This window comes from Ostrea edulis, chromosome 4, assembly GCF_947568905.1.
Source record: "Ostrea edulis chromosome 4, xbOstEdul1.1, whole genome shotgun sequence".
Taxonomy (NCBI): Eukaryota; Metazoa; Mollusca; class Bivalvia; order Ostreida; family Ostreidae; genus Ostrea; species Ostrea edulis.
In genome coordinates, this window is record NC_079167.1 from 90,769,982 (window position 1) to 90,796,894 (window position 26,913).

Below are 26,913 nucleotides of genomic sequence, written 5' to 3' on the forward strand. Positions count from 1 at the left end.
TAATATTAGATAAGGATTTCATATGTCACCCTTTTAACAAAATTTAATACTATATGTGCGATATATTTTTGATGGCTATGTTAAATATAACTACTCTATGTATGTATGTATGTATGTAGCTACGCCTTATATTTTTCATTTTAAAAATGATGAGGTTTGTTTAAAATATCGTAATATAAGTAGTCCATATATATACAAGATATAAGAAAAAATTAAGAAATTTGCCATTTGTACTCAATAAAACATACAAAAAAATACTAAGTAACACATAAGATTAATACACATAGCTGGCAACATGGACAAAGGACTCCGGGACATAGGACTCATTGAAAGTTTAAAGACACAGTATACCCAATGTCCAAAATGCTCTATTGATAAGAACATTCGTGAAAACGCGAAAATCTATCGCTTCGTAATGTGTCCACACATAATATCGAGTTATCAATTTGTTCCTAGTTGTAAAAACAGAGTCATTTTGATCATCTCATTTTGTCAAAAGCACCACCGTGACTTCAACTTCACTGTTTTATTAATTGTTTATTTGATTAAATGCTGGGTGAAAACATTCGAGGAATATTGTGACCTGCTTTTCCAGACCAATTAGAATTAGAATGCTGTGCAGTGAAATGAATCTAATGCACAGGTACACGGTCAACACGCGTTTATGCGTAAAACATCTGTCAGACTTTTTTCAAAATCATTTTATACTATTACTGCGTAGAGATATATGTCAGCTGCCACTTTTGTTCGAGTTGTCATAGAAACAGTTGCCCCTATCCTCTATAGCGATCAATAAATGATGCGTGGTTATCGGAGAAGACCACGTCAATATTTCTATGAATTCCAAGCACCTCCTCGTCAATTAGTCTTACGTAGGAAATTCGTGAATTTCTTGTCCCAACGAAAAATATAACCCGTTCTTTTCTAAACAGCACCAACATTGTTGTTGGAGAAGATTCACCATTTCCGATGATGTCTCTAGAGGCTGACACTGTGCAAGAGAATATGTCCTGTGACACGGTGATTCTTAGCTGTCCCTTGTGATGGCACGGTTGTCGGTGAATATTCCAAAACGTTCTGAATAAACTATTAATTTGTTTGTCGTTTGCATTATGTCCATATCTAAACAGACATTTACCTCCAATATCAAAAATTATTCCCGATAATATTCCAGGAATGGCCATGATATTTTCCTCCTCCATATTTATGTAACTAACGATGCGTTGATAGAAATACAACAACAGCGTAAATCCTTGTTAAAAGTTCGTGTTTATATTTCATTCAAATAGAATAAACTGAAATGCCCTGTAACAAACAGAAAGCCGCATATCAAAATGACATGAAAATGTACATCACGTCAAATACATATATACATTTTATACATGTTATATATACATATATTGTATCATTTGAAACTTAGCATAAAGTTATATCAAATGATATTCAAGCACTTTAATCACAATTTATAAAAGTGATCCACCGAACTTATTTATATTTAATAAGTGAGAAAAATAAGATTAAAAACAAAATATTTATATTATTGCTTTAGTTGACTTTTATATTGCTTAAACAGTCTAAATAGTATAACTTACCAAAGTTATGGACTTTAGGCTTGATATTTATCAAATGTAAAGCTGTAAACTATATTTCAAAGCTTCTTTGGTGCAACTGCAATAAAAGTTAAACATGCACTTTGTTAGATATTAGCAATATAATTAAGAGCGCCAACAACTGCGATGCTATTGCTTCCATAAAAACAAAGAAAAACCAGACATACCACGATGGCGAAATAACTCCAACTATAACTAAAACTCAAACGTCTGTACACTTCAAACCCACTAGACAATATGAAAAAATCCAACCCTGGTCTAAAGTCACATGACTATAAGAGGCGCCAAATGCTCACCAAACTTTTGGCGGGAAAATACTAATTACATCAAATTGGAAATTAAATAAAATCAAAGCTGCTTGCCATTGTTTTGGCATAAGTTTCTAGTAGAACTTTATTATACAATCTTATCAATTGCAAATTCAATTCTTTTTAATCATAAAACTTAAAAGTTATTTACAAAATTTTCACACGGCTACATTCTCCCCCTCTCCATGAAATGATGTCCCATCATTTAATGATACTATGTACAATGTTTTCAATCAATGAAGGAGATGTAGATTTTAAAATATTGGAGCAAAACAAATTTGCTAACAACTGTGCTCTCTCTTGTCTGTTCTCAACCTCCTGTGTTTGAGACATAACATAAGCGTCATGCCACTTTGGTTTCTTCCTTGTTCTTGACGAACGTCTAACCTCCTCTACTGAGTCATCTTCTACTAGCTCCTCCTCAGCTTGTACTTCTGCATGATCATGCGCTTCATGGATTTCCAATGGCTGTGGTGCCATAGTCGTATCCTTCTGTTTATCAGTGTGTCCTCTTTCAATTTGTATGGTGACAAATTGTTCTTCATCTTCACTATCTGATTCCTTTCTCTGTTCGTCCTGTTTCTCCTCTATCCGCGGATTTCTTTCTCCAAGGCCTTTTCTCTCTGCTGGTTTAGGCCTAAATGTCGTCCCAATAGGAATAATAAGATTCCTATGAATAGTTTTCTCATGCCCATCCTCAGCTGTAATTACATACACAGGAATATCTGTATTCGGTTGAGATTTGATAGTGTAAATTGTTTCTTCAAATTTGTCTGCAATTTTGTGTTTTCCATCATATGCCAATATTTTCAATAAGACTTGATCCCCTATATTCAATTTCTTTGCTTTAGCTTTCTTGTCAAAATTCATTTTCTGTTTATGCCTGGAAGATTCTGCTGTATTCTTTACTAATTCAAAGGTTTCTTTTATTCTGTCCCTTAATTCCGTAATAAATTCGCTGTACGATTCCTTTGTGTTGTGCTCCTCAGGTAATCCAAATGTTAAATCTATCGGTAATCTAGGTTTTCTGCCAAACATTAGTTCAAATGGAGAATAACCAGTACTTTCATGTTTTGTACAATTGTAAGCATGAACCAATGAAGAGATATATTTTTTCCAGTCTTGCTTTTCCTTATTCTCTAAAGTTCCTAGCATATTGATGAGGGTCCTATTAAATCTTTCTGTCATGCCATTACACATCGGATGGTATGGTGTTGTTCTTGATTTTTCCATTTTTGTTATCTGGCATAATTCTTTGATTAAATTGCTCTCAAACTGTGCACCTTGGTCACTGTGTAATCTAGCTGGAATACCATAATGTACAATGAAATTATTGTAAAGTGCTTCTGCTGTTGTTTTCGCAGTCTGATTCTTTGTCGGAATTGCCTGAGCATATCTTGTGTAATGGTCTGTAAGAACTAAAATGTTGGCGATTCCTCCTTTGCAAGGCTCTAATGTTAGATAGTCTAAACAAACTAATTCTAGTGGATAAGACGATGTGATATTCACCATTGGTGCCTTCTGACATGAGGATTTTCTTCTCAAACATCTCTCGCATTTCTTAATCCAATTTTCTACATCCGAGTTCATGCCTGTCCAAAAAAATCTATCCCTTAATAAAGAAAATGTTCTATCCTTCCCTGGGTGACCCATATTATTGTGTAGTCCTGTTAAAGCTATAGGTGTAAGTTGATTTGGCAATACCAGTTGACTGATGATGTTGTCTTGACTCTTAATTTCTCTGTATAATACCCCTCTTTTTAATTTCAAATTGTTGAAGTTCCTACACATGTTCATATGATCTTTGCCTTTTGGAATTTTGTGTTTCACTGGAAGAGCTTTTGCCTTCACTGCATTTATCCAAAATCTAATAAGTGGATCATCTCGTTGAATTCTCCGAAGTTCTCTCAATTCTAGCTGAGCCAATGGTTGTCCTGGAAACTCTGTTGCTTCAATTATATCAAAAGGTTCTACTGTTTCTACCATATTAATGATGTGTTGTTGTACTTGCACAGAGTTGTATACTGTTTTGACTGTCTCCGAACTGATGTTCTTATTGGAATTAGGATACCTAGATAAAGCATCAGCGTCTGTGTTCTGTTTTCCTGGCTTATAAATAATATCGAAATCAAAAGCTGATAATGCAGAAACCCATCTTTGACCTGTGGCATCTAACTTTGCTGATGACAAAACGTATGTTAAAGGATTGTTATCTGTCTTGACGGTGAATTTATGCCCATAGAGATAATCATAAAATTTCTCTGTAACTGCCCACTTCAAACATAGAAATTCCAACTTCATGGCATGATAATTTTCCTCAGATTTTCCTAATGTTCTGCTAGCATAACTAATAACTCTAAATTGTCCATCCTGTTCCTGGCACAAAACTGCTCCTAACCCCTCTGAACTTGCATCTATATGAAGCTCGAATGGCTTGTCATAGTCTGCATAAGCCAAAATAGGTGCATTTGTCATATGATGTTTCAGCTCATTAAATGCTGCTTCATGCTGATGATCCCAAGTCCATCCTTTCACTTCTGATCTAACCCTTTTCTTTCTCTGATTCTGTGGGGGCATAATTTCCTGTAAAGGTCTTACAATTTTGCTGAAATCCTTGATGAAACGTCTATAAAATCCTGCAAATCCAACAAATTGTCTTACTTCATCAGGATGAGTAGGAGTTGGCCATTCTAAAACCTTCTTAACCTTTTCTGGATCTGTAGATATGCCTTGTTCTGATACGATGAATCCGACATACTTTACCTCTTTATGGAATAAATTGCATTTCTTTGGATTCAATTTGAGATTGCACTCCTTTAATCTCCTAAATATGATTTCTAATCTTTCTAAATGTTGCTCATATGAATCCGAAAAAATTATCAAATCGTCCAAATATATGACGCATATTTTCATATTCAAATCTCCTAAGCATTCTTCCATTAAACGCTGATAAGTTGCTGGACTGTTTGAAAGGCCAAATGGTAAACGATTGAATTCAAAAAATCCAATAGGTCCAACAGTAAATGCTGTTCTGTGTTTATGATTTTCTTCGATTTCGATTTGATGATATCCGGATTTCATGTCCAGAACTGAAAAATACTTTGATCCTGATAATGTGTCAAGAATGTCTTCTATCCTGGGAAGGGCATATGAATCTCTGATGGTTTTCTTGTTGAGCATCCTATAATCTACGCACATCCTAATATTGCCATTTTTTTTCCTTACAAGAACAACATTCGATGCAAAGGGTGAACTTGACTTCCTAATTATTCCTGCAGATATTAAATGCTCAATATGTTTTCTAACTTCATCTATCATAGCTGGTGGTATACGTCTGTACCTTTGTTTAAAAGGCGTTTCATCCAGTAAGTTGATCCTGTGTTTAACATCTGTATAATGACCGATGTCAGTATCTCCCTTAGAAAATATACCCTTATAATGCCTGAGTAATCTCCATATATCCTCTATCTGCTTATCAGATAAATCAGTATTATCCAAAGTAAGATTCCTAATCTGTTCTGGTTGGTTATCTTGGTGTGCTTCATCAGGCAGGAGCTGACTCAACTGCACTAGTTGTACTTCACACAGCACCGACTTTGGCTGAACTGATACCATCCGTGTAGTTATATTAGATACATGGACATCAACTTGTCTTGTCTGGGCTGAAAAAGTCATGACTGTTGGAACTATATCCAAATCCTTTGGCAAAATTGACTTTTTTGTATGTTCCAAAATAGCATACGTATCAGGGTGCTGAATCCTGCTATTGGCATCAATGTATCCTCTTATACAGATGCTACTATTTGGCTTGATAATGATTTTAGAATTCTCAGCTGAATGAACCAAGGCTAATCTATTGTTTGTCCTTTTCAGTTCCCTTTCCTGCATCATCATAGACCTAAATGCCAAGTACCATGATGTAAACAAAGCAGCATTCTGTAAAAACCTGTCTCCAAATTGATCTCTACAACCCTCCATTAAATGACGTAAAATGTTAGTGCCAATCAACAAAGGTGTCTTTTCACTGTATGCCGTTGTTGGTACAACCAAAAAAATACATGTATGAGAATCAGATATAGGGATACCCGCTGATTCCAACTCAACCTCTATAAATCCTAAATAAGGGAGAGTATCGCCATTTGCACATTCTATTTGCAAAATGTCATTGAGAGACTGCAGTTCTCTATGACTCAGATTTTCTCTATAACACTTTTCGCTGATTGTACTAACAGCACTACCAGTATCAACCAAAGAATTTACTTCTATTCCATCTACTTTGACCACTGCTTCATTGCTACTACCTACAATCTCCTCAAAAGGGCGTGCTCTCTTTGCACCTAGTACCCGCCCCTCGTACAAGGTGGTCCGTAGTTTAAATTCTTTGAATGATCTAGTCTGACTGTGCATTGCCATTTAAAATGCCCATATTGCTTACATCTATAACATTGAGGTCCTAAATTCTGCTCAGAATTATGCCCTCTGTCCTGATTAGAATCTTTTGAGAAATCTGAATTGTAATTCTGCTTATTCCTAGATCGACCTCTTCCTGAAGACTTGTTTCTATTTGGTTGGTGGTGATATGTTTGTTGTTTAAGCTCTGAAATCTCCTTACCCATAGCTTTCATTGTCATCGACATATCCTGTACTAAATACTTGAGCTCGGATATTTCTGACTCTTTGCTAGTACTTGCACTGTCAGTCACATTCTGTTGAGCATTTAATGCTTTCCTAGACCCTTTTTCTGCTACTGGGACTTTATGTTCTCTCTCAATTTTTCTAAGTTCTACTCTCAACTTGTCAAAATCTGCAATCATTTCATATTTGAAACCAGATATATCTTTCAACTCTTGTCGAAGACCAGACCAAAATTTGGACTTCAACATCTCATCTGATCCATAACTCCCTATCAACCCTTGTTCAACAAGTTTCCTTAAAATGTCTTCCAGTCTACATGACCATGAAGTAACATCTTCAGTCTGTTCTTGCTTAGCGCTGTAAAATTTTGCAAGTAATTCTTCTTTTGTATCAACTGTACCATATACACTCTCAAATTTTTCTAGAACAGCCTTAATTCTAACACCAGGTCCCAATCTCATCAAGATTCTACTAGCTTCACCTCTGACTGACCTTCTAATTGCTTGCATAATAACTTCCTATTTATAGATCTCATCATGCAATAAACTTTTTACTTCGTAGCACCACTGGTCATAATCTGCTTCACCTTTAGTGGCACTTTCCCCATAGAAAATAGATAGTCGAGGTTGACTAGGATGACCTGATTGCATTATAGTTATCGGTTTAGATTCAACTTTTTCCTCTGATTTTGCTTTTGCTGAAAAATCTTCAAGCCATTTTTTAAGATCCTCTGGTGTATCTGTTTTAGGCTTTAGACCTAATTCCTTAAAAGCACTTAAAAGCTTCTTTTCATCCTCAGATGCCATAATTTAAACCAACCGAGTTCTCGAAAACGACAGCGTAAATAAACCGTGATAAGAAATGAACACGATTTAGTGCACTGACTTAACAACTATCAACCGAAACGCGCAAGTGTAAACACACGGTACATGTATACACCAAGTATGATAATGTCTAGCTATATCTCATGCAAACTACACACCAATGATAATATTGAAGTTTGACAATGAAATACTATGGTAGTTGTTTTGTAAAACTAGTAATTAATACCTTTGGTTTTATCAACTGGACACTTCCGGTTGAAAATACGCACTTCCGGTAGACGACAGACAAACTATATCAACCCGAATACCTTAGCCAAGTCACTGTCAATGTCTACTTGCTTATACCAATCTGACACTGAATGCAAACTGAAATATGTATCAATAACAAACTGACAGACTCAGATCTAATAATAAACTCCCAATTATCTAATCTTAATACTACCAATCTCTGACTGTATAATCACCAAGAAACAATGTCAAATAATTGCGCTCAACTTGTTTTCTTGGTAGCTATTAACTTAATTATCAACAACACTTGCATGCAATGTTAGTAGTGCCATGCTATGCCCTAACTTAATCATTTAACAGTGCGACATTTAACTCTGGACACGACAAAAGTCCGGAGTTTCGCCAACCCTTTTATTAAGGATACAAATAAACCCTTCACAAAAAAAGATGGGATTTTATGTTCACAAGACATGCACCAACATTTACACTTGCACCTATTGTAGTTTTTAAGATATTTCACCTGAAATCAAAAAATCCCATGGGATTTTGGAGGGATTTTTAATCCCACTTGGGGGATTTTCACTCCCACAAAAAATCCTATGGGAGAAAAAATATAATTTCTCCCATAGGATTTTAACTCCCATATTTAAACTTAATATGGGATACAATGTCCCATAGGAGGAAATGTCCCATAATGAACATGAAATGGCAGTAAATATCCTATTTGAGCATGAATGGGAATAGATATCCCAAATAAAACACAGGATGGGATTTTTATTCCATGAATATAACAATAAAACAGAAAATTGTATCTTAAAAAGTGTTGTTTGTCATGATTCTTAAAATGTACTTAAAAGCCAAGGCATGGCATTAATTTTTAAATATATATAGTAATTATAAACTCTTATGTGTAGGCCTATGTGTTTGTGAATAAATGTCTAAAAAACATGAGAGATAATAAAAGATATTAGAGCTCTGCATTACTAAACTTTTCCCCATGCAATTTTAATTGTATACATATAACCCTTGCACAAAAATATCCATATAAAATTGGACGGGACTATATTATTGCAACAAGCAGACAAGAACACTATGAAATACTCATTCACACACGGGCACTGTAAGTTAATGTAAATATATAGTATGTGCATGTATAAATATATATACATGCACATACTACATGTATCTATTTACATCAACTTCCATTGCCCGTGCATTCACATGCAGTTGCTCACATTCACTATTCACAACCCTTCATATGTCGTCAGGTACTAAAATATGTTCACAGGAACCGGTAATTTTGTCTGTATTAATAATAGTGTGGGTATATACCATATACCGTACCATCCCCTAATCAGCTGCTATTGGGGGGGGGGGGGGGGGGGGGGGGGGAGGGGGCCTACAAGGGCTGATACTTCACTCAAAACTTCGTTTCAAAATAGTTCTTAAAATTATCGTCACCCACCATCCTTGTGGTTTTAGAAAGGGTAGCAGTATTATTACTACAGATTAAATTACCAGTTCCTGTGATATGTTGTTGAATTACGGAATAGGCCTAGCTTACAACTTGTTTACATATTCTAAAATTAGTGTTAAGTGCTTACGGTGAAACATGAACTCTGCTAGGTGATGCTAAGTTGTTTAGTGAACCGAATCAGACATCTCAAATAAGATTCTCGATTATTTAACAACACAAGAATCATTTTACAAAATGCATGCTTCGGTCCATCTTTCCCTCCCTTCTACAATCGTATTCATTCTCAAGTCAAAGTACTTTCTCCGATTGCTACCTTTACATTAAGCGTCGAAAAGACTTTGACAGGCGTGTCCGAATAAACGGTTAACAGACGTCTCGACTCTAGGGAAGTTCGGCTCTAAGTGTTCTAAACATCTCGAGCGATTTTATAGTGATAAACTTATATGATTTTCGACATTTGTGTATCAATGTTTTATTAATATTGTAGACTTTTTTTTACTCATAAAGCAAAGCAATGTTATCGCAAATTTTTAGGTCTACTTACAAATGTATTAACCCCGAGATCCGCCACTAATTAGTTACACAAGTTGTGTGGATACAACAGTCTTCACTTATCATTTTAATTTCATTGGATGATAAAATAGATGACGTTAATATTTTGAATACCTTGTATACGCAAAAGAATTTAACTATACGATGTTTATTTTTCAAATAATAACTTCAGTGGCGAATGGGCGGATCCCCCGTCCCATTCCCATCCCTCACGCATAGTACTAATTATTTCCCCAGCCACTTAATGACCAGATATACACGACTATTGAATGTATTGTATTGTATTGTTTATTGGCTTTAAGCCTTACGGCTCATCAGCATAATACATATTCAATTACAAAGTATAAACAAAAAAGATGTATACAGTATGAAAAGTGGAGTGAATATTAGAGGATGGACATACATGAAGAGAGTTATAAGACAAGTTTACATAAAAAAGAAACCAACAAAAACCAGCATATACATTAGACGATAGTTTGGCTAGATCGTAAGAGTAAAGCACCTTTTAAAAATTTACCCAGATTACAGATTTGTTTTCTATTATGAATTGACATCAATTGTACCAGTTTAAACATAGAAGCATGCGACCAATAATATTTTTTTATATATGCAGATCTGAGGTTTTTGTACAAAGGACATATTAAAATAAAATGATATTCGTCCTCAACTTCGTTCAAATTACAGAATTCACACAATCGATCTTGTCTTGCTGTGCCATTATATCTACCTTGTTCAATTCTAAGCTGGTGAGCAGACAATCTAAATTTTGCTAAAAGATTAATAAGATTTTCCGGAATAGATTTTGTCAAGTAAAATTGAATGGTAACATTATCAATAAGGTGTCTATACAGAATACATTTGGGTGAATTAACAAAAAATTCATCTCGTGACTGCATGAAGTTGTCAGTTAAACGCTGTTTGAGACATTCTAGAAATAAAACTTCATTATTAACATAGTGGTTAAACCATACATCACCAAATCCTTTCGATAATAATAAATGCTTAACTTGGCAGCGCCAATTACAGTTCTTGTGATTGCAAATCAACATGTCATCATATATAGATTGAAGGATACAATTGTCGGTTTTGATAACTTTCAACCAATATTTGATAATTTTTATCATACGTAAATTATACATTGGCACACGACCAAGTTCCCCGTAAACCATATAATTTGGAGTGCACTTCTTTACATGTAAAATTCGCTTACAAAAGTCCACATGTACCTTTTCAACATCGTTACCTGGGTTAAAACCCCAAATTTCACTACCATAATTCAAAACACTTGAAACATAAGTATCAAATACATGAAGTTTTGTTACAATATTCAGTGACAGATTATCACAAATTCGAAGAATATGGTACATACATTTTCTACCCTGCTCGGCGATAATACACTGAGACTTTAAAAATTTACCATTAAAATTTAAAGTAAGACCAAGATAATTAAAACTGTCAACAACTTCTAGTTCGCTACCATTGTAAAACCATTTGCTGGCGGCATTTATTTTCCCTCCGTTACGAAAGACAAGAACTTTTGTTTTTTGAATGTTAACTTTTAGGTCCCATTCGTTACAATAAACTGATAAAGTATTTAACATGTTTTGTAATCCTGTGGCTGATTCAGAAAAAAGTACAGTATCATCAGCGTACATTAGCAAAAACAGTGATATATCTTTAAAGTCAATTCCATCACATAAGCTATTAATAAATGCATTCTCAAAATCATTCACATAGAGAGAGAACAAAAAGGGGGACAACCCCTCACCTTGCATTAATCCGTTTGTACATGAGAAGAAGTTCGATAATTCGGATTGAAATCTAACACAGGATTTTAAGTTACTATATAGTGATTTGATGATTGTAAGTAATTTACCAGTGATGCCACAGCGTGATAATTTAAAAAATAACTTGTTTCGGTTGACATTATCGAAAGCCTTTTCATAATCAACAAAACAGCAAAATAACTTATTTTTGCGTGATAACGTTCTACTAATGACACTTTGTAATGCAAATATAGCGTCTGAAGTGCCAAAACCTGGTTTGAAACCAAACTGAGCATCTGACACAGAATTATTCCCGTAACACCATTTTAACAACCTATCATTTAAAACAGAAGTAAATATTTTTGCCAAACAACTCACCAGAGTTATGCCTCTATAGCTATTAGTGTCGTTAGCATTTCCTTTCTTAAAAGATGGGAAAATAATTCCCTCAGACCAACATGTTGGAAATGTGCCACGATTAAAGATAATATTGAATGTAAAGCACTGTTCAGTCATTGTGTACTCCAAATTAATTAACAATCTACCCTCGTAAATCATAATCGTAACGCTTCGTTGGACATGAAACCTTAAATCAATCCATTGACACTACTTAGTCAACGATTTTATATTGTGATACATTTCTATGATTTCGGACATTTATATATCAGGATTATCTGATTTATTTATCAGTGTTCAAAAATCAAAGTACATGTACCGTTACAACGATTTTATACCTACTTCTTATAATACCCCCCTGGATACGCCACTAGCTAAATTAATTCTGGTGATACCTATAACAGCGGTACATGTACTCACCTATCATTCTAACTTATTGAAAGTTAAAATAAATGTAGATATAATCTAATGTAAACATTTTGAATACTTTATATATATATATATATATATATATATATATATATATATAAAGGCATGCCTTCATCATATGATGTTATGTTTATTAACTTTAGTGGTAGATAACCGAGAACGACACTCCACCCCTACTTCGCACAATTCAATTTCTAATATTGACAAGCGGCCCATTTTGACCAGATAGACATTACCCTTGAACGTAAAACACTGGTCAGTCATTGTGTATTTCTAATTAACAAACTTCATCATTGAATACAGCCACTGACACTAGTCATGAGTTGATTTTGTACGTGATAAATTCCTAATGATCTTTACTCGTGTGTTTCATTGCTTATTTGGAGTTTTTATTTGTTTGGTTTTTCCCCCTTCTTCTTCTTCTTCAAGAGCAAAGTATTGATATTGCAGTTTAACCCCCTGGAACCGCCAATTATTAGGTAGACGTATTGTGTTGATCTACTAATTAGGTAAATGAAGTCAATGGATATCTGCGGTAATATTTAGCGTTATTCACTTAATATTAGCTTCCTAACTATATTGAAAGTTGAAATAAACAACGTTAACATTTCGAATACTTTAAATATCTAGGATACATAATCATACGAGGATTATTTTTTAATATTTTGAAATTAGAAAAACAACTTTAGAGGCGGAGGAGCGGAAGCCATCCCTCTTCCTGCAGAATTTATGGTCCAAAATTGACAAAAGGCTCGTTTTGACCAGATAGAAATGGCACTTGAACGGAAAATACTGTTCAATCACTCTACTTAGTCCCTGATATTCTATACAATGTACAATTTGAATACTTCATATATGTACAGGAAATAATCACACGATGTTTAGTTCGGATATAAAAAAAAATATAGTGGCCCAACTGGTCAGTCATTGTGTATTCCCAATTAACAAACTATCCTTTTAAATCCTAGTCGTTACGCTTCGTCGGACACGACAACATAACACATTGACCCTAACCGAACAAGTCTTGTAGTTAAGGTCTTCTGCTCCCAAATGGAAACCTGAATAAGATATCATTAAGGTCTTCCGTTTCCAACGGAAGATTTCGTTGTTCTTGACACTACTTAAATAAAAAAAAAAAATAGTGGTCCCACTAGTCAGTCATTTTGTATTCCCAATTAACAATCTACCCTATTATATTCTACACGTTACGCTTCGTCAGACACGAGATCATAAACCATTGACCCTAACCTATCTAGTCTAGTATAAATGGTTTTTTTGTTTACTGTAATTCAGGTCCTCCGCTTCCAACTGAAGACCTCATTGTTATCTCTGTTATCATTATGGTCTTCCGCTTCCAAAGAAAGATTTCGTTGTTATTTTTGACACTACCTAGAGACATAATCTCGAACATTTATGTATCGATGATTTGTTGTTTGTTGTAATTTTTTGGTGGAAGCTTTACTGGAGTTGAAATAGTTACGGTTGATATTGGAAATAGATTTTACAATGAAGAACTAATACTGTCTTCATTACTAGGAAAACTTTAGTAGCGGACTGATCAAAGCACCCACCCTTTCCCCAACCCCTCGACCAGCCATCACGTATAGTTCATTTTCCAAAATATATAGATGCAACACTTGATCGTAAAATAGTGATCAATCAATGCATATTCCTAATCAACAAAATACCTTTAAAAGTGCGACATTTAACTCTGGACACGATAAAAGTGCGGAGTTTTTTGTCTATGACAACCACATATTTTCTTCAATAAAAACACTAAAATTTCACTCTGTCATTAAATGTACGTATACGACCGATCTAATCAAGCCGGCATAGAGGCGCCCCATGCGAAAATTACCCTTATCAAATGTTACGTACTTCGGATTTTTATTGAGCTTAATCCTAAATATTGCACATCTAGATAATTTTCCAAAAATATATGAAACTTTTTACTTGTATCAAAATTCTTTCTGTTTTATATCTTCTAAATTTTATCATAGAGTTAACTAACAGTCTCACTTGCAGAATTAAGGGGTGTGGAGATGGAACCCAACCCCCCCCCCCCCCCCCATCATTTCAAAGATAAGAATTTAATGTGCTTGCAATTGATCATTACCTGTAATGCTTCAATATTTTCTCCCGTAAGGGAGGGGGACAACCCCTCCCGAACCACCCTAACCGTGATTTGGTTAGTCCTCAATTGCAAAGCCCTTGTAGTCCAATATCCGGTATCCAGTTAATGTAGGGCTTTTACATGTAATATGTATATCAGATATGTTTCATCCCGTGGGGATCCGGTGTTGTATCATAGACCCCCCCCCCCCCCGGAAAAACGGGCCCGGAATTGCGCCCCAGGATATAATTTCCCCCTATGTACAAAATCAGTATAGAGTCTCCCCTTTGGCGGAAAAATCGCCCTGGTATATATATAACACCCCCCCCCCCCCTGTTTCCGGATTTCATTTGTTATAATAGTTAAAGGAAATAGATATGCGCTCATTAATATTACGATATTCATAAAACAAACAAATATTTTTATTGTAAATACAATATGCTTACCAAAAGACTTTAACGATGGTCAATATAAGTAGGATTTTTCGTAAAAAATCGACTCACTAAGCGCACGGTACTGGTGTCACTTTACGTTACACTTATAACGTCATAAATTGTGGCAAAATATAATCACGAAAGCAACGTCACATTTTAAACAAATTCATTATCTCCAAGCTGTAATATCATAACTAAAGCACATGCATGATTTAATGTTTAAAAATTGAAAATAAATCTTTGTACGTGTATAGTGTACATTCATAAAAATTATGAATTCTTAGAAATACTCCAAAGTATACGTACTGTATTTATTTCACCGTGCCTACAACAGCAGGCATGTCGTATGAAATAAGGGTACCCGTTTCGGTAGGTTTCGTTTTGCTTCGGTAGATTTCGTTTCCTTTCGATTTCGTTTCGCATTTTACAGGTAACCATCCCATGAAATAAGGCTTGCAATTCTTATGAATATGACCTCTGAAAAATTTGAACACAGTAAAAAAAATCAGTTTTGGTTTTTTCTAGGATATATATAGACTTGTTCAAGTCTCTATGTTTAATAATCATTGCTCTCTTTAATACTTTTTATTAATGCCAAACACGGAAGGGGGGGGGGGGTTAAAAACTCCCGTACGTTTCTGTCATCGATCTACATCGATCACGCTCTAGTGGAAAAAAAAAACAACAACCAGCGCATAGAAAGTATATGTAGTTTTGCGCTTTATAAATGAATAATAATAATAACCACGGTGAGTTGAAGTGAGAGATAAAAACTTCCAAATAATATTACATTTTAACGTTTTAATGTTCACTTTCATTTCTGAATAAACAGTAGAAAAGGTATACAGAGTGTTATTTATACTCGTATGTTTTACTTGCGAATCGGTTAGTTTCAATATATATCATATTTAGTTTTGAAGGGGTGGTCTCGTGAAAACCGTGTGACTTTAGATTTTTTTGTCAGATGTTGAACTTTTGATCTAATGATATTGTTATTCATATGCGGAAATCTTGATTTGTATTCGATAATCTTGATATCTATATGCGGACGGAAATTTTGATTTATATGTGAGAAATCTTGATATCTATATGCGGACGGAAATTTTGATTTATATGTGAGAAATCTTGATATCTATATGCGGACGGAAATTTTGATTTATATGTGAGAAATCTTGATATTCATATGCGAATTTTTTTTATTTTACTCTACGAGAGAGAGAGAGAGAGAGAGAGAGAGAGAGAGAGAGAGGCTTCCTCTACTCTTCTGGAGTACCAACGCATGTGGGCGAAATATTCCAGGGGCAATCGCTCACACCCGCCAGAGATCACCTGGGTCCTAAATACAACAGTGAGGTTGTTCAACACGTCACTGATACTCTAACAAGATTTTGACATTCAATTCATTTAATATGTGACTTATGTATATATCTTTCATTCATTGGAAGGGGGGGGGTGGTACATAAGATCTAACACGCTATATATATCCACCGTTCTGGTGCCTGTGCTCACATCCAACTCCTAGGGAATGCTACTGGCTGGTGCATGTTGGAAACTGTAGGAGGGTCCACAGTTTGCTCTGTACTTGCTCTTTAAACCAGGTAGCGCGCAGGAGACAGCTGAGATGCTCAGAGATCTCTTCCCCCTTAGATGATCACCCGTTCAGGTCCAGGCACCCATGTCCACATAAGGCCCCCTGTGTTGCCCCTACGTTGGTAGTCAAACTGGCCGCCTCCCCAGTTCCCCACAAAAAATTGCACGCGACCCTTTCCGCCATATATGTAAATTTGCACCCTGTTTCTGATTACGATTAATACATATTCAAATTTGTATCACACTTGTTAATCCAGCTAGGTAAGCAGCCTATGGGGGATTACAGGGCAGCCACCCAAGCTTCGACATAGCTACTGGGTTTATTCAGCATATTAGGGCAAGGTCAACTATTCAATTCAGGCAGTAGGCCAAATGTCTCACGGCTGGTAGTGCTGTATATTTATTAAAGTTTAATTTTAGCAGAGTAGCTCCTCTAGTTAAATTTAAGACATCCGAGGTCAGGTCATGGTCAATGAAGCTAATTCTTTTATCAATTTTTGAAATTATGCATTTCACCTACAATCAATATGACTAAATTCATGCGTACATCTAGCATGTGTACATCAACATTATCAAATACGAATCAAATATTATGGAATATAAATCGAGATTTATATAATTATCGAATATAAATAACAAGGTTACCAAATGTAAATAAATAACAAGATTATCGAATATAAATCAAAATTTTCGCATATAAATATTAAGATTATCGAATATAATTAAAATTTTGTCATATATGAATAACAAGATTATCGAATATGATTAAAGAGTTTCGTATATAAATCAAGATTTGTATAATATTGCAACGTTTTACACACCGTAAGTGTATCTGTTCAATGCTGAATTTTTATATGCATACATACAGTACATCGTCGCAAACCACGGGTTATTGTTTCATTCTATTTCACAAACGTATGTGAAATAGAATGAAACAATAACCCGTGGTTTGCGACGATGACATACAGTAGTACATGCAACAAAATGTAGTCTGTACAATTGTCATTTGATAAAGTCAATTAAAGTATATGTACCAGATCTAGAGTAAAACATATCTATGAGATACACATGCAATAGCTTAAATACCTTGTATACTATTTTAAAAAATCATTTTAATTTAGATAATTCAAAAATAATAAAAGCAACATTTTACGTTTTAGCTAGACGTAGGTTGTGTACATTGACGTCGCGTCATTGCGCGACAAAATCACATGGGACATTTATTTGGACATTAAGTATCTTTTCGTTTTCCTAAATGGACGCGGGATAAAATGAAATGTTGTATATTCTATATAGTAAATTTTATGTACTTTCTGTAAGTTATATTCATTAAAATATTCGCGTTGGAATAATGCTTAGAAATAAGACATAAAATGGTAGAATTGTTTAAAAAGCGCGGTATTTGTAGAAAAAGGACATTTCACTGGACACCGATAAAATCAATCTACTTCATGGATATACTCAGAATTTTATAATACTGGTATACATTGTGCTCCACGATACATGTACATTATAAATGTAACAAGGATAGTCAACTTCCCCCTGTATTAGGCGTGCTACTGGTCATGATGATTTGCATTTGCAGTCTATCTACAAACACGGGACACCACTGACAGGCACTGTCTTTGCCATTTTTAAGGTCGCTATATCAATTCTATGAACTAAATGTTTAAAGTAATTGGTTTATGGTTTTTAGATAAGGACGTCACAATCATACACCAATTCTTACGTTATTTGGGACAAAATCAATCATTTTATTAATCTGTGGATAAAGCGTATGCGTATTTCATGTAACGCGGGACAACGAAAAATGACGACATCTGCGTGTATATAACTCCGTTATTGATAATATAATGCGTGTAAATTATATTTTATATAAGCTATTATTATTATTTATATATTTTCCTTGCCATTGATGTATAAGACTTTAATAATCCACAAAATATACAACTGTGTAAACATAGCGGAAACATTTTCTAATGCACGTATGAAAGTAACACCAGTACCGTGCGCGACGTGACTATAAGATGTATAATTAAAATATCTGAAAAGTGAAATAGATGAACTGTATAAATAAAAGTAATTCAATTTTCTCGTTTATTTAAATTAAAAAAATCATTTAAGTTCTTCCCAACTTTACTAATTCAAATGTTAGATACTAGTAAATAACGATAAAGACTTAAGATGTCTGAATGAATTTTGATATACCATTACACGATTTGAGCAATTTCCTTTTTATAAAAAATCATAAGATGATGATTGTTCACGATACACACACACAAAAATAATCAGAAGAATTACTGGGTCTAAATAAGCAAGAGAATTCTAGTAATAGAAATGGAAACAGATACATAGCTAAAATGTAAGAATGGGGGTGTACTGTCATTTAGGGGGAATTTCTATACTGGGACGGTTTTTCTTAGGGGGTTGGGGTTGGACCCGGGTTAATTCTTCGTAAGGGGAAATTCTATTCCAGGCCCATCTTTCCGGGGGGAATGTCTATCCCGGGCCCGTTTTTTCGGAGGAAAAGTCTATGCGGGAGGGGGGGGGGATTTTATGCTTTACAACACCGGGTAGAATAGGTCCTCAGTACTCCTTGCCTGTCGTAAGAGACGACCCAATGGGACAGTCCTTCGGATGAGAACGCAAAAAACCGAGGCCCATTGTCTCAACTTCTGTGGCACGATAAATTCCCTCCCTGCTCTAAGGCCGTAAGCACCGAGCATAGGCCTATGTTTTAGCCCTTCACCGGCAATGGTGACGTCTTAATATGAGTGAAAAATTCTCGAGAGGAAACTTAAACAATATCCTATCAATCAAATCTGAGTGTCTGTTTTCATATCCATGTAACGTGTGTCTCTAGTACTTAATGCATTCTAAGGAACTAAAGATCATGCACCCAATGTTGGGAATGAACTAAGTAAACTTAATTTGTACACTTTTAATGCGATATAGTTTTAGACTTTTTTTTCATTAATGTATATTAAATATGCGCATGCCAAATATACAGCTTTTAAGAATAAAGATATGCAATCAAAATACTTTAGAGAGTACTGGTGCTAGTTTTCGCAATAAAAAGAAGAAAGAAAAAAGCGGGAGCTTTCATAGACTTTGTCCCCTGGAACCACCCAGGACTTTGTCCTGGACTTACTGAGGTCTAAAGGCGGTCTTTAGACCCACCCACCCAGCAATTTCTCCGGGCCCCAAACTGAAATATTGCACCCGCCTCTGAATACAATACATAATTCATGCTTAAATTGCATTTCAAAAGTAGTCAAGTGTTATGTGAAGGAGATTTGAGGAACAGATGTTCCTGCTGAATGTGTGTGATCATACATTTGGGGTGTCAATGGATGGAAAATCATCTGAAGATTGAAGTTTTGAAGAAATTGAAATACTTTTTTGAATATTAATCAATCTTATTTTCATTCTAAAATCATGTACTCAAAGGAATTTTCTTTCAATTACATATGTAAGTGCAATAAATTGAATTATTTTTCTATTTCTGACTTACATTTAAAACAGTTATGTTTGTCATTTTGTTTCTCAAAGTAGAAAATATTTTCATGTAGATTTTTCTTCCAAGATTATTATTCCTTAGATTTCAATTTAGAACATTCAAGTAAAAGAAAATAAGACTCTAAAAAAGGAGGTCTCCATGTGAATTGAGAGAAAGAAACGGAAATTATAAATTCTGTGGTGACATTAAATTTCATTTCATAATTTTGCCAGCTATAAAATAAGGTACATGTATGATATGAGATTCAGGGTGGTACATTTATGTGCATACATGTACCTTGTATCTCCAATTGAAAATTGATTGCTTTAAATCAATTTCAACATTATGAATATCCTACAAAAGTAAAACATAATGAGATTTAAAGTTTAAAAAACACATTGTTTCACTCCTGAAACCTTGACCTCACATGGATATATATTGGTATTTAGTGTTGGTAGGTTTTGGTTCTTTTGGGGTGGATTTTGGATAATGTAGTGAATTTCAGTTAGTTGTAGCACAGTAACATGGAGTGAGCTTGCTTGCTTCCTGATATCTAGTCAATCACTTTTTAAGACATACATATTTTCAAACTCGCATTGCACATATTTGTTTACATTTTTGTTAGAAGTGTTTTATATCCTCATTATATATCTCATCTCCATATATAGATGTGTATATTGTTTGCAAAAAGAGGAGACATCTAAATTCCTAATAAAAATGATAATTACATTTAAATCATAATTGTGCACTTCATGTACTTTTTACATGCAAATTCATTTCATATAATTATATGGTTTTTGTACTCTGATAAACTTGAAACTTTGTACAATGCTTCATTGCCATTTGCAGATGTGCACATTGTTGGGAGAGGATTTATTGTTATCCTAAAAGTTATAGTGGTTCGATCCAAGAGGGATGCGGGTGTAAAATAGCTTGTGACCATTTCTCCTAGTTGCAAATATTGGAGAGTCTTGAATTTTTTTTTTTTTTACAATACTTCATTATCATTTAATGATGTCTAGATTTCTCTGACCCAGGAATCTAATATTTTCCTAAAATCTACAGTGGATCAAAAACAAGTATTTTTAAGTGTTTTTTTTTTTTACCCTTTATTGAATAATCTTTGTAAAATTGCATGTGCAAAAGTAAAGATGCTTTGAAAATTCAATTACAAAATTAAACATTTCACTGGTTTGTTAAGGTACTCACTACACTAAAGCTTTATGACACTATGTTACAAGATGGCGATTTAAATGTTTTGGGAAAGTATTTGTATCGATCGATTTATTCGTCTATAACACGGTAGCTAAGTGGTTAATTAATAAAGCATTGGACAAGAGACAGACAGAGAGAGAGAGAGAGAGAGAGAGAGAGAGCATTGGGCTGGTGAACTACAGATCTTGAGCTCAAATCCACCAGTCTTTTGTTCATGTGTTGAAATACACACTTATTGTATATCTTCTGGATCTTTTTTAAAATATTAAATCAATTTGTACTGATTTGAGAAACTATTTCCCGGTGTAGTGAGCCACCTTAAATGTAAACATAAAAAGACTCCAGTCTTTGTTTACATAACGCAGAATGAAGGCTAAAATATTGCTTTTATTCCTGCATCCAGAAGGTTAAAATTTTGGCTGTCAACACAGATTTAGTCATACTTTTCATGTTTAACATTAAAAAAAAAATGAAAACAAAATTTTCAAAAGAAAAAACAAAAACGTAAACGTCCTGCTTGAGAATTTTTCACTTGTATGGAGACGTCACCATTGCCAGTGAAGGGCTGCAAAATTTAGGTCTATGCTCGGTGCTTATGCCCCTTTGAGCAGGTGTGGATTAATATTGTGTCACACATTTAGGTAATGTCATATAACTGTAAACAATGTCTCTAGAGGATTTGGGTGTTGCTCAACCGGAAATTTAATAAATTAATGCATAAGATTGGGTCATACTTCTTTTTGGACTAGAACATCCAGGACTGAACTTTCTTAAGGTCGAGATGTCTGTTAACCGTTTATTCGTATTTACCTGTCAAAGTCTTTTTGACGCTTAAGGTATAGGAGAAAGTACTTTGACTTCAGAATGAATGTGATTGTCAGAGGGAGAATGATGGACCGAAGCATGCATTTTGTAAAATGATTCTTGTGTTGTTAAATCTTCGAGAATCTTGTTGGAGATGTCTGATTCGGTTCACGAAACAACTTAGCATCATCTAGCAGTAGCAGATTTCACCGTAAGCACTTAATTAACACTAATTTTAATATATTGTAAACAAATTGTAACTGTAAGCTAGGCTATTCCAAAATTCCACAACATATCAGAGGAACCGATAATTTAGCCTGTACATAATGATAAGAGTAGGGGTATATACCACACACCCCTAATAAAAGCACTGGGATTACTGAATCAGAATGACAATTGGGGTGGGTGACGATAAAAGCAGAATTTTCGAATTATTTTGAAGCGAAGTTTTGAGTAAGAAATGGTGCCATTCCTTTTGGGTTATTTTTTTCATTGGGGATGGTACCATAAGGCGTACTATTATTATTACAGACAAAAATACCGGTTCCTGTGAATATTCACACCTGACGACCTGTAAAAGGTTGTCAATAGTGAATATGAACAGCTGCATGTAAATAAGTTAGTGTTCTAACTGCATAATTTAATACCGTTCAATTTTATTCTGATATTTTTGTGATAGGGTTATATGTATACATTTAAAATTGCATGGGAAAGAGTTTAGTAATGCAGAGCTCTAATATAATTTAATTTCTCATGTTGTTTAGACATTTATCCATTAACACATGTATAGGTCTACATAATTTAGGAGTGTAATTACTAGATATAAAGTTAATGTCATTCCTTAACTTGCAAGTACATTCTTAAGAATCATGACAAACAACACTCTTTAAGATACAATTTTCTGCTTTATTACTGTATTCATGGGATAAAAGTCCCCATCCTGTGTTTTATTTGGGATATTTATTCCCATTCATGCTCAAATAGGATATTCACTGCCATTTCATGTTCATTATGGGACATTTCCTCCTATGGGACATTGTATCCCATTTTAAATTTAAATACGGGAGTTAAAATCCTATGGGAGAAATTATATTTTTTCTCCCATGGGATTTTTGGTGGGAGTGAAAATCCCCCAAGTGGGATTAAAAATCCCTCCAAAATCCCATGGGATTTTTTGATTTCAGGTGAAATATCTTAAAAACTACAATAGGTGCAAGTGTAAATGTTGGTGCATGTCTTGTGGACATAAAATCCCATCTTTTTTTGTAAAGGGTTTATTTGTATCCTTAATAAAAGGGTTGGCGAAACTCCGGACTTTTGTCGTGTCCGGAGTTAAATGTCGCACTGTTATTTATTCATAGTAAGAAATTTTGAAATTTTATTTAGATTTGTTTGCTTACCGATCTGCTGACTTTAGCCTTGACTGTGTCTATTGTCGAATGGATCACAAACACAATTTAAAAAAACAAACAAAAAAACACACACACAAAAAAAATCACAGGGCCATGAACAATAGCACAAATAAACACAGTAATATGATCCAAAGAATTGTTGTTGTTTGTTTTGTTTTTGAAATAAATAAAAGTCCAAACGATCCAAGAAAACACAAGTTGTGTCACTGTCAAACAATGTTTACATCGAAACTGCAATATTTCCAGTGTGACACGCAGAGACAAGTAGTACGTAAAATAATTCGGAATCTCTCTGTCACTAAGTCCGTCAGATGTTGGTGCGCAAATCCGAATTCTGGAATTCCATTAGTTGATCAAAGTATTGGATCCGCCCTCCGAATTCACAAGTCCTTGGCGATTTTGAATCCGCTTTGACGTTACTTGGATCCGCCTCTACAGGTGCGCGCCTTCCTTGCGGAACGAAATCCAGCGAACCGGTCCAATCTGATGAGTAGATTTCACTCGTCAATAGGCTAAGAATAAATTGAATTCTGTGGAGACCAATTTTTTTTTTTCTGTGGAAATAACTCACTGTGGGTGTTCACACGAAGCGGGGCTATTCAAACCAAGCTGGGGGCTCCATATGTAACTAACGATGCGTTGATAGAAATACAACAACAGCGTAAATCCTTGTTAAAAGTTCGTGTTTATATTTCATTCAAATAGAATAAACTGAAATGCCCTGTAACAAACAGAAAGCCGCATATCAAAATGACATGAAAATGTACATCACGTCAAATACATATATACATGTTATATATACATATATTGTATCATTTGAAACTTAGCATAAAGTTATATCAAATGATATTCAAGCACTTTAATCACAATTTATAAAAGTGATCCACCGAACTTATTTATATTTAATAAGTGAGAAAAATAAGATTAAAAACAAAATATTTATATTATTGCTTTAGTTGACTTTTATATTGCTTAAACAGTCTAAATAGTATAACTTACCAAAGTTATGGACTTTAGGCTTGATATTTATCAAATGTAAAGCTGTAAACTATATTTCAAAGCTTCTTTGGTGCAACTGCAATAAAAGTTAAACATGCACTTTGTTAGATATTAGCAATATAATTAAGAGCGCCAACAACTGCGATGCTATTGCTTCCATAAAAACAAAGAAAAACCAGACATACCACGATGGCGAAATAACTCCAACTATAACTAAAACTCAAACGTCTGTACACTTCAAACCCACTAGACAATATGAAAAAATCCAACCCTGGTCTAAAGTCACATGACTATAAGAGGCGCCAAATGCTCACCAAACTTTTGGCGGGAAAATACTAATTACATCAAATTGGAAATTAAATAAAATCAAAGCTGCTTGCCATTGTTTTGGCATAAGTTTCTAGTAGAACTTTATTATACAATCTTATCAATTGCAAATTCAATTCTTTTTAATCATAAAACTTAAAAGTTATTTACAAAATTTTCACACGGCTACATTTATGTCATGTCCACTTTGTTCTAAAGCAGTTCAGAAAGAGGATCAATTTCCTGTTTCTTTATCTGCTATTGAAATCAGCACGTGGCTCCCTCTCCCTCCACATGTGACTCGCAGTCCCAGGTACTTAACATAAAGTTATAGAGGGCGAAGCCCTTCGGGCCGTGAGAGCGGAGCTCTCCCTATAGGTAACACGTATATACATGTTTAAAAGGAAAATATAGGAAAATAATGAAAAATTAAACCATACCTATGGAACTTGAAAAGTTTGGTACCAATGGCGTCGATTCGAATATTAGCGCGTGGACATGTATTCCTCCATTTTGAATCTCGTCTACCCTAGTTCACGTCGTTCTGAGATGTTACATAAAATCCGTAAAAACCTGTAAATCTTATTTTCTTAACCATATATAATCACTCCACGATTACCGCCATGTTTTTTGTTGTGGTTCAAACGCTATGTTTGTAAATTTGCTAAATAACGACGCTGAATATGACGTCACAAAGTACTGTTTACATCGATTGCGTTATATTTCCCGCGTTCAATATATTGGCGGATCAAATGTCCAAAATTAGGATGCTTTGATACAGCTCTGTCCTCGTGCTAACTTCGGGTCCTGTTTTGGATATAGATACTAATGCCAAAACTTTTTTGCTTCGCCCTCAAAAACGGTCACGCCGTAAAACATATTACAGATTAATGGCAATTTAATTTTATATAATAGGACATCGGACGATCAATGTTTTGTTTTATATACAATTATATTCAAATTCAATGGTGAGATATAAATCAAATTTAGAATTTAGATATGTAATCTGAAGGGTTATTGATTTTTAAACGAGCCCCGAACTATGATGGCGAGGGGTGCTGATTTCCCACCTGATACGAACAGTGTTACAGCTCTGAACCGACAAAAAAAGTTAACGGGGTTACAGCTCTCAATACTGTCTGTGGTATTACCATTATACCATATACAGCCGGGTTGGCAATTAGATTTTGGAACGCAGTTCACTATTCGCAATTCACTAGAGAGAGTAACATCACCATTTCTTCACAGTGGTGGGAGAGGACCACTAATACCCTACCACAAAAATTTCAGTCCCCGGGGTAGGGGTCTTCGATAATTCCGAACCCGATGTTCATTCACTAAGTCTAATGCGTTATTTAAAAATGTCTTAGGAGCGGATCACCTTAACTAAAGAGAGTAACATCACCATTTCTTCACAGTGGTGGGAGAGGACCACTAACACCCTACCATAAAAATTTCAGTCCCCTGGGTAGGGGTTTTCGATGATTCCGAACCCGATGTTTATTCATAAAGTGTAATGCATTATGCATAAAAATTGGAGGGGCGGATCTCCGTAACTAGAGAGAGTAACATCACCATTTCTTCACAGTGGTGGGAGAGGACCACTAATACCCTACCACAAAAATTTCAGTCCCCGGGGTAGGGGTCTTCGATAATTCCGAACCCGATGTTTATTCACTAAGTTATGCATAAAAATTGGAGAGGCGGATCTCCGTAACTAGAGAGATTACCATCACCATTTCTTCACAGTGTTTGGGGTTGGTAACTGGCACCCCACCCTTATAATTCCAGTGTGGTATTGTTTTGTGCATATAGAAATTTGAATTGCGAACTGCGTTCTGGAATGCAGTTCACTATTGAATTGCGAATAGTGAACTGCGAACTGCGTTCCAAAATCTGAAAGCCACTGGGGGGCATATCCTTCAGAACAGTAAACCAGACCCAATATACATCAAAGCATTAGTTCAGTGCCTTGAAATAACCGCTTAGAAATTATTCAATCACATGACTTGTTGGAGGAAGTTAAAACTCGAAAAGAACATTGACATGCTTATCAACACTACTTTTAGCAACAGAAATAGAACAGATGGTGACTACCTGGTAGTACATTTTCTAATTAAAAATAGCATATGGACGCTGGAAAAGTACCGGTGTTTCAAAGATGTACCGTGATCGTCTATACACATACTGCTATCATACAAATCACTTTTCAAATCTATCCAATCATTGTAGTTTTTTCTTCAACGCTTATAATATTTACAACTATAGGATATACATGTACATGTATACAAACATCTTTAAAATAAATCTTCATAT

General features: G+C 34.8%; 1 long non-coding RNA gene across 1 annotated transcript; it reads right to left on the reverse strand.

Moving 5' to 3' along the window:
* Window positions 1–1,252: 1,252 nt before the first annotated feature.
* Window positions 1,253–24,532, reverse strand: LOC130054429 (uncharacterized). Its single transcript, XR_008802746.1, has 3 exons — window positions 24,292–24,532; window positions 23,281–24,013; window positions 1,253–1,668 (listed from the first exon to the last, which is right to left on the reverse strand). It is a non-coding gene; the product is annotated as an uncharacterized LOC130054429 (long non-coding RNA).
* Window positions 24,533–26,913: the final 2,381 nt, after the last annotated feature.